Here is a 14,125-nt window from a genome sequence, read left to right on the forward strand (position 1 = left end):
ACCTGTTCTCTCTCCCTTCCTCCAGCACATTGAGAAGAAATGATCCATTCTGCCATAATAGCCAATGAATTTTGCATGAGATTCTTCAGAGCAATGCAATTAAGTACAGTAGTGAGCAAAAGTATAATTTGCTAATAGCTAGTAGAAATCCCTCCCTCCCTCCCTTCCTCCCTCCCTTCCTTCCTTCCTTCCTTCCTTCCTTCCTTCCTTCCTTCCTTCCTTCTTTCCTTCCTTCCTATCTTTCCTTCTTTCTTTCTTTCTCTCCATCCCTTCCTTTCTCTCTCTGTCTTTCTCTTTTTGTCTCTCTTCACCCCCCTCTCTGTTTTGATTTCTGAGAAAGCTAATGCTCTTTGTAAGGTTATGTGTCACTTAAGATGGTTTCAGTAACTAAAGATTAGTACACCTGACTTAGCTCCATAGGTAGATACAAGATTTTTGGTGTTTTGTTTCATGAAATGGCTAAAATTGCTGGGTGCCGGTGGCTCACAACTGTAATCCTAGCTACTCAGGAGGCTGAGATCTGAGGATAGCAGTTCAAAGCCAGTCCAGGCAGGAAAAGCCATGAAACTCTTTATCTCCAATAAACCACCAAAAAACCAGAAGTGGTGCTGTGGCTCAAAAGGTAGAATACTAGCTTTGTGCTGAAGAGCTGAGGGGACAGTTCTCAGGCCCAGAGTTCAAGCTCCATACTGGACAAAAAAAGGGAAAAAAAAGAAATGATTAAAATATTTCTTGAAAAATTTTGAAATGTAGTTTTTATGTTAAACTTCTAAGGACATACAGAATAAACTAGAATCTCAGTAAAATTTTAAGAAATACTCCACAGTATAGTTTACTTGAAACATTGTTTAATAGATTGGCTAACTTAGCTTGTAAATTAAAGTTAAAATAGCAACTCTTGTGTGTTTCCTGGTAAGCCTCCCAAGGTTTCTCCAACACTAAGGTGGAAACATGGATGTGATTACAGCTGTGGTTTTCTGTTAGTGAATTGCCATTTCTTTACAAAGAATAGAATTTCATTCTTCCTAATGAATGAGTAACATTCATCATTTTGGTTATGTACCATATTTTCTTGAATCCTTCCTCAATTGGGGGCAGTCTATGCTGATCCCATACCTTGGCTATAGTAGCAATGAGCAAGGTTGTGCTGGCGGCTTTCTAGTATTCTGGTTTGTAATCTTTTGGGTAAATGCCAATGAGTATAATTACTGAATCATTAGGCACTGTTTTTTTGTTTGTTTTGTTTTTGTTTTTATGTGTGTGTGTGTGTGTGTGTGTGTGTCCCTGTGAGCCATGAAGTAGGGGCTAGGGAGCTGTCCTTCAGCACTTCTGCTCAAAGGTTGTTCTCCATCACTTTGAATCACATTTCCACTTCTCATTTTCTGGTGATTAATTGGAGATAAGCATCTCACTGATTTCCCTGCCAAGTCTGCATTTGAAAGACAATCCTCATATCTCAGCTTCCTCATCCACAGCTAGGATAACAAGCATGAGCCACCAGAGCCTAGCCATTGGGTATGTATATGTTTATTTTGAGATAACTCCATTCTACTTTTCACAGTGGTAACTAATCCATAAGAAAGAATAATATGTATCATTTGTAAAGAAATGGAAAAATTTGGAAAAAAATATGATAATTGAAGTAAGTCAGACCTCCAGAGACAAAAGATGCATGTTTTGCCATATGTGAAAGCCAGACATAGTTTACCAACTCAAAAGTAAACACATTGGATGATATGCAAGTGAATAGCAATGTATTTTGAACTAACATATGGTCAGTTCCAGGGGAATCTCAAAGTGTAATTCCTAAGAAAATTAAATTGATGTCCAACAAAATAAAGCATCAGGAAGAAGATAATTGAAAGGTGTGGGAATGGGGTCAATGGAAAATACAGATGAGTAATAGAAAAGGGGGAGAATGCAGACAAAGATCCAATGTAAATCCTACAAAATTAAGAAGAGTGAGGGAAGTGATGGGTAGGGAAAGGATGGGTGACAATGTTGAAATGGGTGGCAATGATCAGGATATATTTTAGTCATATATGTAACTCCTATGTTCAAATACCTAAATATAGTAAAAAGAAAATACGTTTTCCCTTTTGAGGAATCTCTTCTTTGCCAACTACTTTGACATTTCAGTTATTAAATCAAATCTTAAAATTTCCCCAAGTGAATAAACCTTAGATATTTCAAAATGTAAGCAAGCATGGACACATAAAAAATGAATTTTTCACTGACCTATGATATTGTTTTATTGCAGTTGTCCTTCATCATAGAAAATTCTACTTGAATAGGTTATTAGTAATTTAGAGCAATTCAATACTTGAACTGTTATTTTAATGCAGAAAGGAAGTAGAATATATGTATAATTTTTTTCACTACCTATAATATCCAACTTAAAAATGTGCAATGAATTGAAGGAAAATATTTAAAAAATTCAAGTAATATCTAAACTGGAGACCAGTGATTATGGTGTTTAGTTGATGGTGTCAACATGATACCATACCTTACACACAGACACACACACACACACACAGATGCCACTTGATTTAACTATATTATGCAGAAATTTTCCCTTATTAAAAAAATCTCTAAAATAGTTGGGATGCTTCTGTAAGGCAAAAATGAGCAATGTGTATGGTTTACCACATACAGGCAGCCTCTGTACTGACAAAATAAAATGTTTCCAAAGATACACGAGTGGATGAAAAACTAGTGTCACCTATTCAACAGACTATTTTCATGCAAAGAAGACAGCATAAAGAGAACCAGATATAACTGAATTAAAATAATCAATGCTCACACAGTTAAGCAAATCTACTTTAATATGCCCATTATCATTTTAAGAGTGATAATGTACATTTTCATGAATATTATTGGAAAGAGAATGTCTATCTGCTTGCTTCTTACTAATTTTAATAATATAAGCCTTGACACTAGTACTTATCAACTCTGAGTGAAATTAAAATTTTATAGCATTCATCATCATATGTAGCTCTTTTTCAAGTGTAATTTGCTCTTTTTCAAGTATAATTCTAACATTATGTTTCATAGTGTATTCAAAGAGCATGTTTTGTGAAAGGAAGGGTCTATAGAGCCATCAAAAAATCAAAGATCTTAATGATTCATTAAAGGTGAGATATTAGGAAGCAGCGCATTTGACATTGACGTTTTATTATTTTATTATCCATATATTTATTATCTATATATTTATTAGCCTCATGAAATTAATATTTTAAATAAATATAGGTTATGCTTTCAGTTATAAATTTTTTAATGTGATTCTTCTGGAACCTTATGCAAAATGTATATTTTTTTAATAATCAAGAGAGAAGTATCATTTCACATTGTTCAATGATAAAATTTCTTAATGGATTTAAATGAATATTAACATATTTTTACTTATACACCATCTATGTACATTGTTTATGTTTCTTATAAGGAGATATATAATTTTTGATTTCCCCAAATTATGAATAATTACTGAAAAATGGCTGAAATGGAGGTTCAACATTTTACATAATAAACTCAGAACAGTCGCTCATGTAACATTTCGCTACCTAGAATCATCAACACTAAGCCAGAAAGGAGGAAATTTGGTACTTATTGCCATGCATTTATTTACTCCTCTATTAACTTATTATATCTGTCCATTTATGTATCTAGGTTGACAGTGCTTCCCTTCATACCCACATGTATGTACCCAACACCAGTACTTGTTTACTGTGCTCACTTCCTGCCAGTTAGCTTCTCTGAGTTGACACTTAGCTAAATGCCTTTAGTTTGCACCAAATATTCTTGTAATAGTGAAGTTATACAACAATCTCAATACTTGAAATACAGGAGTACAAAGGAAACCATGCATTTCCACATAGTATTTTTATAAAGATTCATGTGATTCTATTGCTAAAATTCAACTTTAGTCATCCTGAGAAATCCAAGTAAAATTTCTTTGTTTTATAAAAAGATAAAAGATAAAAAAGATTTGAGGAATCAGTGTAGATGGTTGTGTTTCCGAATTTTCTCAATTATTTTCTCAAAATGATCACAGCACCTATTTTTCATTTTACCATGGTTGACATTCCTCAGTTATTTTGTGAAGAATATATTTTGTTCTTGACTACATTTTATTAGCCTTGCATACTTCCTTTTCATAAAGAAGTTTCCTTATTCCTCTTGCCATTAGCCTATTATAGGGCATCACTTCTATGTCCTTTATCTCATGTGTGACTTCCTGTATAGTTCTATATTTGAGCTTAAATAATAAGAATATAACATAACTACAAATTATTGAGTGCAATGTGAAGGGATGTGCATTGGGGTTAGATAAGCAAGGTTCAAACTTTAGTTTTCCTAATTCTTACACTGGATATGCACACTCATATATATACATATATATATATATATATATATATATACACTGAATTATTTAACAAATGCAAATTACTCAGCATGGTATCTACAATGTTTTAAGTGTTCAGAGAATAACAGTTAATGCCATGAAAATTTACCCAAAGTCGCTATCTGTATGCTTTATTCTACAAAAAATTCATATTTTACATGTTACATTAGTTTGAGAGACTATGTATTTTTTCATTTATATGTATATAAATATATATTTTTCTATAAAAATTTGTATATGGCTCTAGTTATAGTATTGCATGCATCTCTATTTTTATTTCTTTTTTCCTTCAAAGCATTTAATTACATAAATAAAATACAGCAGACATGCATAATATAATTTCTTTATGTTCCAAGTCAGTATAGATAAAACTTGTCTAATGAATATTTCAAAATATTAAAGTAGCTGTATTATTTCTTTTATGTCCATTAAATCAGTGAAATAAGTTTATAGTGCACAGGTTTTTCAGGTATGTCCAGCTATGCTTTGTATATTCATAGAAGAAATACACTATTTATGAAAACTTCCAGATTTATTTTCAGTACTATCCTTAGCTACTCACTGAAAATATCATTTCTAAAACTTCATTAACAATAAAAATACCCCACAAACAGCAACAAAATATCTGCTTCTGGATTTACCTGATTGGGGTACACTGGATATTCTTCAGCTTTTAAGAATAACATCTAAGGTTAAGACATTGGGCAAGTGTAACAACAACATACAAAGAAGAATAAGATGGCAAGGCATGATTTATTAGAAAAGTAGAATAATATTTGGAGTGGTGAGATGAGAAATGAAAGTAAATTAAAGCTGTCAGAGCTTGAGTTATCTTCAATAGTATAGAATGTTGATTAGACTTTCTATTTGTGGCCCTCTATTAATTTGGTCAACCTGCAGAGTACACAGCGTGTCTGAGTATAGAAAGTCCTAATGCTTGTGTATTTGATCTTCTCTGCCCTTTCCTTTGTGAGCTATTTGACTTTCCCAGTTTAACCTTCATGAAGGACCAGACTCTATAAAAATATAAGGATAAGAAAAAATCATCAATAATCTCAATGAACAGTTCAGATGTGGAATATCAAGTCAATTGTTGGTCTATAGCTTGGGCCATCTGGGTATTTTAGACTGGAATCTCCTAGTCAAGAGCATTCGCCAGTTTCTGCTCATATCTAACTATGTGCTAACAAAATCTCGGCTATGAAATACTCACTTTCTATCATTTCTTAACATCTTTTTTTTTTTTTTTTGTCAGTCATGGGGCTTGAACTCTGGGCCTTGGCACTGTCCCTCAGCTCTTCAGCTCAAAGCTATTGCTCTACCACTGTAGCTACAGCGCCGCTTCCGGTTTTTCTGGTGGTTTTTTGGAGATAAGCGAACGCCAAGATAATTATTCAAATGTTTTTTTTTCTTTCATGCGATTGTTTCTAACATATTTATAAGATATTTCGTTGTTGCTTTGTATGTGCCTTCCCCACGGTATAACCCCTCTTTTCACTGTATTTAATGTTTGTATAATTTGTGGAGGGGAAGGGCAAAACAAATTGTTTAAATAGGGATACAGGTGGACCCATTGCAACAATGAAATGTACAAGGTTATTTTGAAAAACGAACTTTACAAATTTGGCACGGGGGCGGGGGGCGGGAGGGGGGGGGAGATGGGAAGGAATGGGAAGGGGAAACAAAGGAGGAGGCAACAATGCTTGATAAGAAATGTACACATTACCTTGCCCATGTAATTGTAACCCCTCTCTACGGTATTTTCACAATTTTTTTTTAAATGTATCATGGACTTTTCCTGACCCGGCTGGCTTTGAACAGAGATCCTCAGATCTCAGCCTCCTGAGTAGAGGATTATAGGCGTGAGCCATGGGCGCACGGCTAGAATGACTATTTTTGTAAGGTCATTTACTTTGAAGCTGAAAATAATCTATTAAAAATTTATTTAGAATCAACATAATACTAAATTTCTGAGAGGTAAAGCAAATATAAAATGCAATTTTAGATTTTGATTTCACAATTAAGCATGATACAAATATTTAAAATGATTTCAACAAGTGACAATTTGTGGAACAAAAGAATAGGAATACTTTTATTCTAATCATTAAAAAATGGAAAATATAAGACTTAAGCAATTGTCATGGGCATATCAATAGATAATACAATGGTAACATTCTCAAGCTTTTGTCTTTTAAAATATGAGCCTTTGTTGCTAACTAAATACAGCAAGCTTAGTATATGGATTTTAAGTAGAAATTTAGAAAATATCTCCAATTTATTATTTTTTCTATTTCTAAAAATAATGGTAATATGCTATATGGATTAATAATTTCATACTATTTATTCTTCAAACTTTTATGTAACACATAATAAGAAGATCTTTGAATCACCATTCTGTAATTTTTAATGAATTATTCATGGGATTTTAAGAATAAGTTCTGCTGAGATACATGAACTCAATCATCTTTCCATTACAAGCAATTGCAGTCGGACAGAAACTTTTTTTCTGAGTCCAGACAAAGATTTTTAAGAGCATATGTGCTCTGTTGTGAAATTTTAGTTGATATATCACTAACTTTATAGCTGTAGCCTGTACCGCTTTACAATCTCTGGATTATTCAGTAATCTCTGGATTACTTTGGATAACTATGTTTAAAACATAGCCAATATTAGAAATATGTATGTTTACATGAGTAACAAAATTATTTCTATTTTTTAATATTGCTTCTCAGTTATATTATGAGACAGTTTACCAGACAGTAAAATCTGTTAAGCTTTATTTTCTAACCACTTTACTGAACAGGTCTACAGCATTATTGCAGAAAGTAGTAAAATGCATTTAACTTTTTAAATAATTCCCTCATGATTAACTTTTTAACTATTTCTCTCATGAAGGACATAGTATATTAGAATAATTAGGAGAACTTTGCAAGTGATTTTTTATTTGCAAAACACTATTAATATCCAACAATTCTCCCTCAAAAGTAAACTCTTATCAAGTTAATAAGTATATCTCCAGATACAAATGCAGAACAACTGACCAACAAGATTTTTTTCAACTGTTATTCATATTATAGATGATCACCTTAGCTGTCAATTATTTTTGTGAATTGGCTCAAAAACCTGTGTCAGAGGAAAAATTGAAAGAAGAATACTGGTGTAGATGAAAAAGGTTTCATGCTAGAAATCTTTCAGTTTTTCTGTGATGTTTTCAAAAGACACAATGACACTGTCTTTAAAGAACGCTCAGCATTTAATAACTTAGTTGTCAAACAAGCTGTTGCTTGTGGAAACAATATATGTATACTTCTTAAATTTTTATTAAAGTTACAATGATTTGTTTTGATTTTTTTGCTTTGTTCTAGATAATATATTCATCTACAAGAAGGTGACATGCATTGTATCATGTCCACTTATACAGGATTATAAACAATTTTACATTTGCATACAGTGATCTGTTATATTAGACACAGAGTCTAAATGTGATTGGATTTAGTAGAAGAAGTTTGATTACTAAAAAAATGAAAGTTCGGGGCTGGGAAGGTGGCTCAGTGGTAGAGCGCTTGCCTTGCATGCCTGAGGCCCTGGGTTCAATTCCTCAGCACCAGATATGCAAAAAGAAAAAAGCCGGGAGTGGCGCTGTGGCTCAAGTGGTAGAGCGCTAGCCTTGAGCTGAAGAGCTGAGGGACAGCGCCCAGGCCCAGAGTTCAGGCCCCAAGACTGGACCCAAAAAAAAAAAAACAAAAAAACAAAAAACGAAATGAAAGTTCACATTTCAATATAGTTATAAAGGAAAGGGGAACCTTTGGTGCTATCATTTCAGATGACAGTATTACATTGGCAAGTGCTGATCAGTTATGATTGACTGATCTGGAAGCAAATGTGTGACAGGGTGGATTGATGAATAAATAAGAAATATGAGCATCCCCGCTGCAAGGTTAGTTCCTATGTATTGCCCTAAAGTGAATAAATATTGAATAAATTGTAAGCAAAAATAATGAAATCATATAATAATCCTATTTAGTTTAGTAAATATGGTTGTAGCTCCCCATTTATTATAATTTCTGTTATTTTGCATTAACCATCAGAATCATTAAAGAAAATAGTTTATTTTTAATTGATGATTGCATCCCTGTCAATACTTTGGAGATAACAGAGATGGTTAAATTTCAAGTTTCTGCATTCTAAAAATAAGAGATAATGTAGTTCTTTCTTTTTTTCTTTCTTTCTTATTTTTTTTTAGAAAAGTTGTATTTGGACTGTCAAGACTAAGAGGCAGTGCTATAAATAGTGACAGGCCCTGCAGGCTGTGGATAAACTTATTACTCACAGGACAAGCCATGTTCATAATTAGTGCATCCTCCCTCCTTGCATCCCATTCCAATCTTACTCAAGGAAAACACTGACATGATCAGCATCATGATCTCGTACAAAAGACATGAAAGGTGTCTGGTACTGTGTGCCTGAGTTTGAAAGAGCAGCAATATACCCAATTTTATTAATGTTAAATCTGCTGTGATTGTATATATCTGCTTTATGGTAAGTTTTAAAAATTGACTAAGTGTTGGCTAAGAAATTATAAAAACTAGTTTAATGACTAATAAGTTATTTTTTCACGAAGCTGATCCCTTTAGTATTCTGTAGAAAGTAACTCATTTTCTAAGAATAGTCATCATTACATGTCATATATTTAAACAATTTAGAAACACTCCATCTTGCTCATAAAATTGTAAAAGAAATCAAATGTTCAATTCCATTGAAAGATTGTAGGAAAAAAAATCACTCAAAAGCAAGCTAAAAAATGAGGTTTGCCACTCTAGACTGTTCTGTCTCCTTGGAAATTAAAACACACACACACACACACACACACACACACACACAATTTGTGAAAGCCTCAAAATACCAAAATTAAATTAATTGAAGTTTTTATTTTATGTTTACTATACTATAGACTTACATGATTTTATTTTAACATACTTCTAAGTACATGACATGGAGTAAATCAGTACTGTCTACTGGGGAAACTATGAATAATATGTATATATTTTATAATATCTACATATACATACATGCATAATATTAATGGTTAATCATATAATTTTGTAGAGTTTATGTTGTTATAAATTATATTATAATCTATTAGTGTCTTAATTACCACTATATATTTTTTTTTAATTTCTGAATATTTTGTGCTATTTCAAACTGCTAGTAGCTGGAATCACAGCCATGAGCCACAGTGCTTTGTTATATCGCTTTTATATTAGTGTGTTTTCATTTTCTATAAAGGTAGATTTTTATTTTTTTTAATTTTTTACGCAGTTGTACAAAAAGAGTTCCCATTTAACAACATAGTCTAAGAGTATAATTTATCTTGATCAATGTCACTCTTTTCAACATTTTATCCATCCTTCCATAAACTGTCTCTTCCCTCACTTTTCTTAATTTTGTAGGATATACACTGAATTATGTATTACATCTCCTCCTTTTCTCCTCTTCCATCCCTTTCTCCTTGACTCCATCCCACAATTTCAAGTACCTATTTGGTGAGTACCTGTTGTTTATTGAGCCAAAACATCTCAGGGAAAATATTAAAGATATTTTCTAACAATAAATTTAAGTAGGAAAATAACACTTCTTTAAAAGTGTTAAACTGTGAAGGATACAGCTAAGAAATAACCTATATTCTGTGTCAAAATGCTCCCTTTTCTCAAGGTGTAAAAGGTGCTAATTGGAACTCTTGTTACACAGGGTCCTGTTTCTATCCTAATCCAATTACTTAGATATTTTTATCTCCTAAACTGCTTTTGTTTCTCCAGAAATTTCAGCCTGAGCCTCAAATTGATATTTTGTGGTATTTTTATCATGTTAATATTTCTCTGATTTGTTCTGATTTTGAATTTTTACTTAGGAATTTTCAAAGCATATCAAGGAGTCCTAGTGTTTCCCCTACCCTTCCTGTAATATTCTCAGGGTATCTAGTCTTACACTGAGTTCTGATACATTTGGAATCGATTTTGGTGCAGGGTGATACATAAGGAATTAGCTTCTGATTTCTGCACACATACAGCCAATTCTGTCAGCACCATTTGTTGAAAAGACTGTCTTTCTTCCAGCCTGTGTTTTTGGCTCCTTTATAGAATATTAGGTGGCTATGGGTATGTGGGTTCATTTCTGGGTCTTCTATTCTTTGGTACTCATGCTTATTCTTGAGCCAGAACTAAGCTATTTAAATTTCTATGGCTATGTAATAAAGTTTGAAGTTTGGTAAGGATATTCCTCCAGCATTGCAAATCCTTCTAAAGATTGTTTTTGCTGTCCAGGATCTTCTATAATTCCATATGAATTTTTGGATTGTTTCTTCTAAATAATTGAAAAATGTTATTGTGATTTTGATGTGTATCTCATTGAAGTTTTAGATCCTTTTGAGCAGTATTGCCATTTTCATTATTCCTTTCGGTCCAGGCACATGTAAGGTTTTTTTCATTTCTTTAAATATGCTTTAATTACCTTTTTAGGTTTTTAAAATTTTCATCAAAGCAGTCCTTCACATCTCTGGTTAATTCCTAGTTATTATTTTTTGAGGCTATTATAATTGGAGTTATTTTCATGATTTCAGTCCCGTTCTTGTCTTTTTTGGCATACAGAAAAGCTACTGATTTTTGTAAGCTAATTTTGCTTTTATTTGTTTGTGTGTTCGTGTCAGTCATGGGGCCAGAACTCTGGACCTGGGTGCTGTCCTTCAGCTCTTCAGCTCAAGGCAGCACTCTACCACTTGGGCCACAGTGCCACTTCCATCTTTTTTTTTTTCCTTATGTGGTGCTGAAGAATCAAACAAAGGGTGTCATGCATGCAAGGCAAGCATAGTACCACTGAACCACCTTCCCAGCCCTTGTGAGTTAATTTTATACCCTGCTACTGCCAATGTTTTAGGTCAGCTCAAGTACTTTAGGAGTGGAGAAATGTACTGTGTGTGTGTGTGTTTTCTTTTTCTGTTTTTCTTTTTTCTCTTTTGTTGCTGTTTTGTATTTCTGTACGCTTTGTTTGTATATAAGTCTATCTGAAGAGTGCACAGAAATGGTGGGACAAAGGGTGAACTAACAGCAGTGATATTCACTAGTCACTATGTTGGACATTAACTTGAGGATGAGGAAGTTTTAAATTTTGGGGGGACTTATGGTTTTCTAATAGATTATTATATTATATTTATATATTATATAATGTTACATATAATTATCATATATTATTATAATTAACAAGCCTATGGTTTCATATTCTGTTGGGATTTGTTATCTGGGGTCACATTTTGTTGATATAGTTAAGTGTAGGATTAGAATTTAGCCATGTTGAGACACTGTGATTTTAATACTATTTTGATCATTTGAAAAAATCAAGGTTGTTTGGTGAGGGGGTGGAATAAAGCATTTTTTTTAGAAAGAACTATGCATGAGAAAAGTCTAATGCTATACAAGATTTAGCTCAGGAGGGATGAAAGAGAAGGTAGGTAAAGTTGCAAGGAAGAAACGAAGGAGACATTGAAGTCTAAACCACTGAAGAAAATCAACCTATGAGTGTTTGCATCAGACTGAATAAACACTTAAATTGCCTACTCCAAAAATTTGTCAGTTTTAAGTATTCCCCTATCCATACACATTTATTTTTGTATGGAGAAGGGTATTGTGCTGAAGATAGGGAGATTATGAATATTTGTAATTGATTTCAATTATAAAAGTCAATATAAGCCAATGCAATAGAACACCAAAGGAAATAAATGCACCTCAAACCTAAACTACAACATGACACACACAAAGATAACACAGAAACCTACCATTTCATAGAGTTTTTTTTTGTTTTGTTTTTTTAGAAGTTTTAAATCATAGATAGGTATTTCTCTATCTGAATACATATTCTCTTTTGGTGGAGAGGGGTATTGTGGTGCAGAAAAGGAGGTTTTATATATCTGTACCCAGTGAGCAAATCAGTTGTAAAGGTCTGGATAAACCTAACCAAACTAAAAATATTACAGAATTAGACAGACCCAAAATTGAAATAAAGACAATCAAGCAAAATCAGAAAAGGAACAAAAAATAAATAAAGAAAAAAAAGACTTCGGAAAAAAGAAAAAAGAAAAAAATATAAATAAAATTTTAATAATAATAAAAGTAAAAAATAATAACAATAAAGATAAAGAAAATGAAAGAAGGGGGAAAAGGAAAGAAAGAAAAAGTAAAAAAAAAAAGTTGAATAATCAAGAATTTAACCAGAATTAGGCATGCACAATCCCAATAGGCATAATAATCCCAATAGAATATATATCTAAGACAAAAATGTTAGGGGAAAAATTTTTTTTTAAATTCTCCAGTTTGATTTACCCTCGTATGTCCTGATGTGCAGTATGCAATATTTTAGTGGAGAAGCTGTTTTGTGTTGCTGAAATCTGCAGCTATCCTTGTAGCCAACATCTGGGTAGTACCAGGGGTTGGATTTCCTTAGGTCACAGCTAGGAGGCTACTGATGGTTTTAGGTCCTGCGATGTTTAATTGCAGGGACTTGAGGGTATAATTGCATTCTGAAGCTTCCTGATATGAAAGTATGGCTGTTACCTAGATTTCTACTCTGGCCAAATTGGGAAATGCGTTATTAAGGCCTGCTGCTAGCTTTTAAATTAAAGAGAAAAGATGAATTTTCTAATCAGCTTTTTTGAAGGACCAGAAAGACATTTTGCCATCCAGAAATGGGGTTTCTACAGTTCTCCTCCCAGCCTTGATTAGGCAGTATTGGGACATGGGGCTTTTTAATTCACAGGTAGGAGGTGACTTTAATCTGCAGGCTAGATTCTGAAGAGCTTTGGGATGTAACCAGGACTTCAGTATAACTGGAATCTGTAGAGTTCTGCAATATGTGGGTGACTAGTATTTAGGTTCCCACTCTTGGTACAGCCTGGAAATAGAGTAGATTTTTAAGACTTTCATGGTCTTTTGCAATGAGAGTTTAGAGACTTTTTATTTATTTTTTTTATTTTGTAATCCTAAAGTGCTAGCTGGCTGCAAGCTGGTATTTGGCTGGACTGCCAGCCTGTTTTTGGTTACAGCAACAGGGCAGGGCTGCCTCCTGTTGGGCTAGTCTTTTGTTAGCAGCTAGAGAAGGGTGGTCTTAGAGTATCCAGATTCCTTTGCCCTTTTCAAAAATGATATCACTTCTCTGGCAAAGTTGTTGTTGTTTTGTTGTTTTGTTCTTTTTGGTTTTTTTTCAGGCAGGTTTCTGACAGCTTCTTTGTCACTTTCAAAAATGGTGCACTTCTTGAGTGAGGGAGGAGGCTCCCATTGAGATGCTGTTTTCCCAGGGGGGAGATAATCTTGGTGGTATATTCATGGTTCCTGGTGGTGATTCAGATTGTCTCAAGGTGTGGTTGTGCATCTGACTGTGGCTAGTTTGGATATGTGTTGTTATATGTGTTGTTTTTCCTGCTTTTCCCTATGCAGTCTCTCAATTCCTTTCTGAAGGTTTGTGCTGAGCTGCCTCACTGGTATCTGTCTTCTTAGGCATGCAGTATATAATTTTCTCTTTTGGTGTGTATCTCAGAAAAATTATAGCTTACTTCCTGTGACTCTCTAGGGGTGGATTACCTGCTGGGACACTAAATCTCTGCTTGGTAGGAGAGATTTTATGTTGTTACCTGTTCTCACTGCACTGTCTTCCTGATTTGTCTTATGTTTAAATTTTGGA

This window comes from Dipodomys ordii, unplaced genomic scaffold (genome assembly GCF_000151885.1).
Source record: "Dipodomys ordii isolate 6190 unplaced genomic scaffold, Dord_2.0 Scaffold1, whole genome shotgun sequence".
NCBI classification, from domain to species: Eukaryota; Metazoa; Chordata; class Mammalia; order Rodentia; family Heteromyidae; genus Dipodomys; species Dipodomys ordii.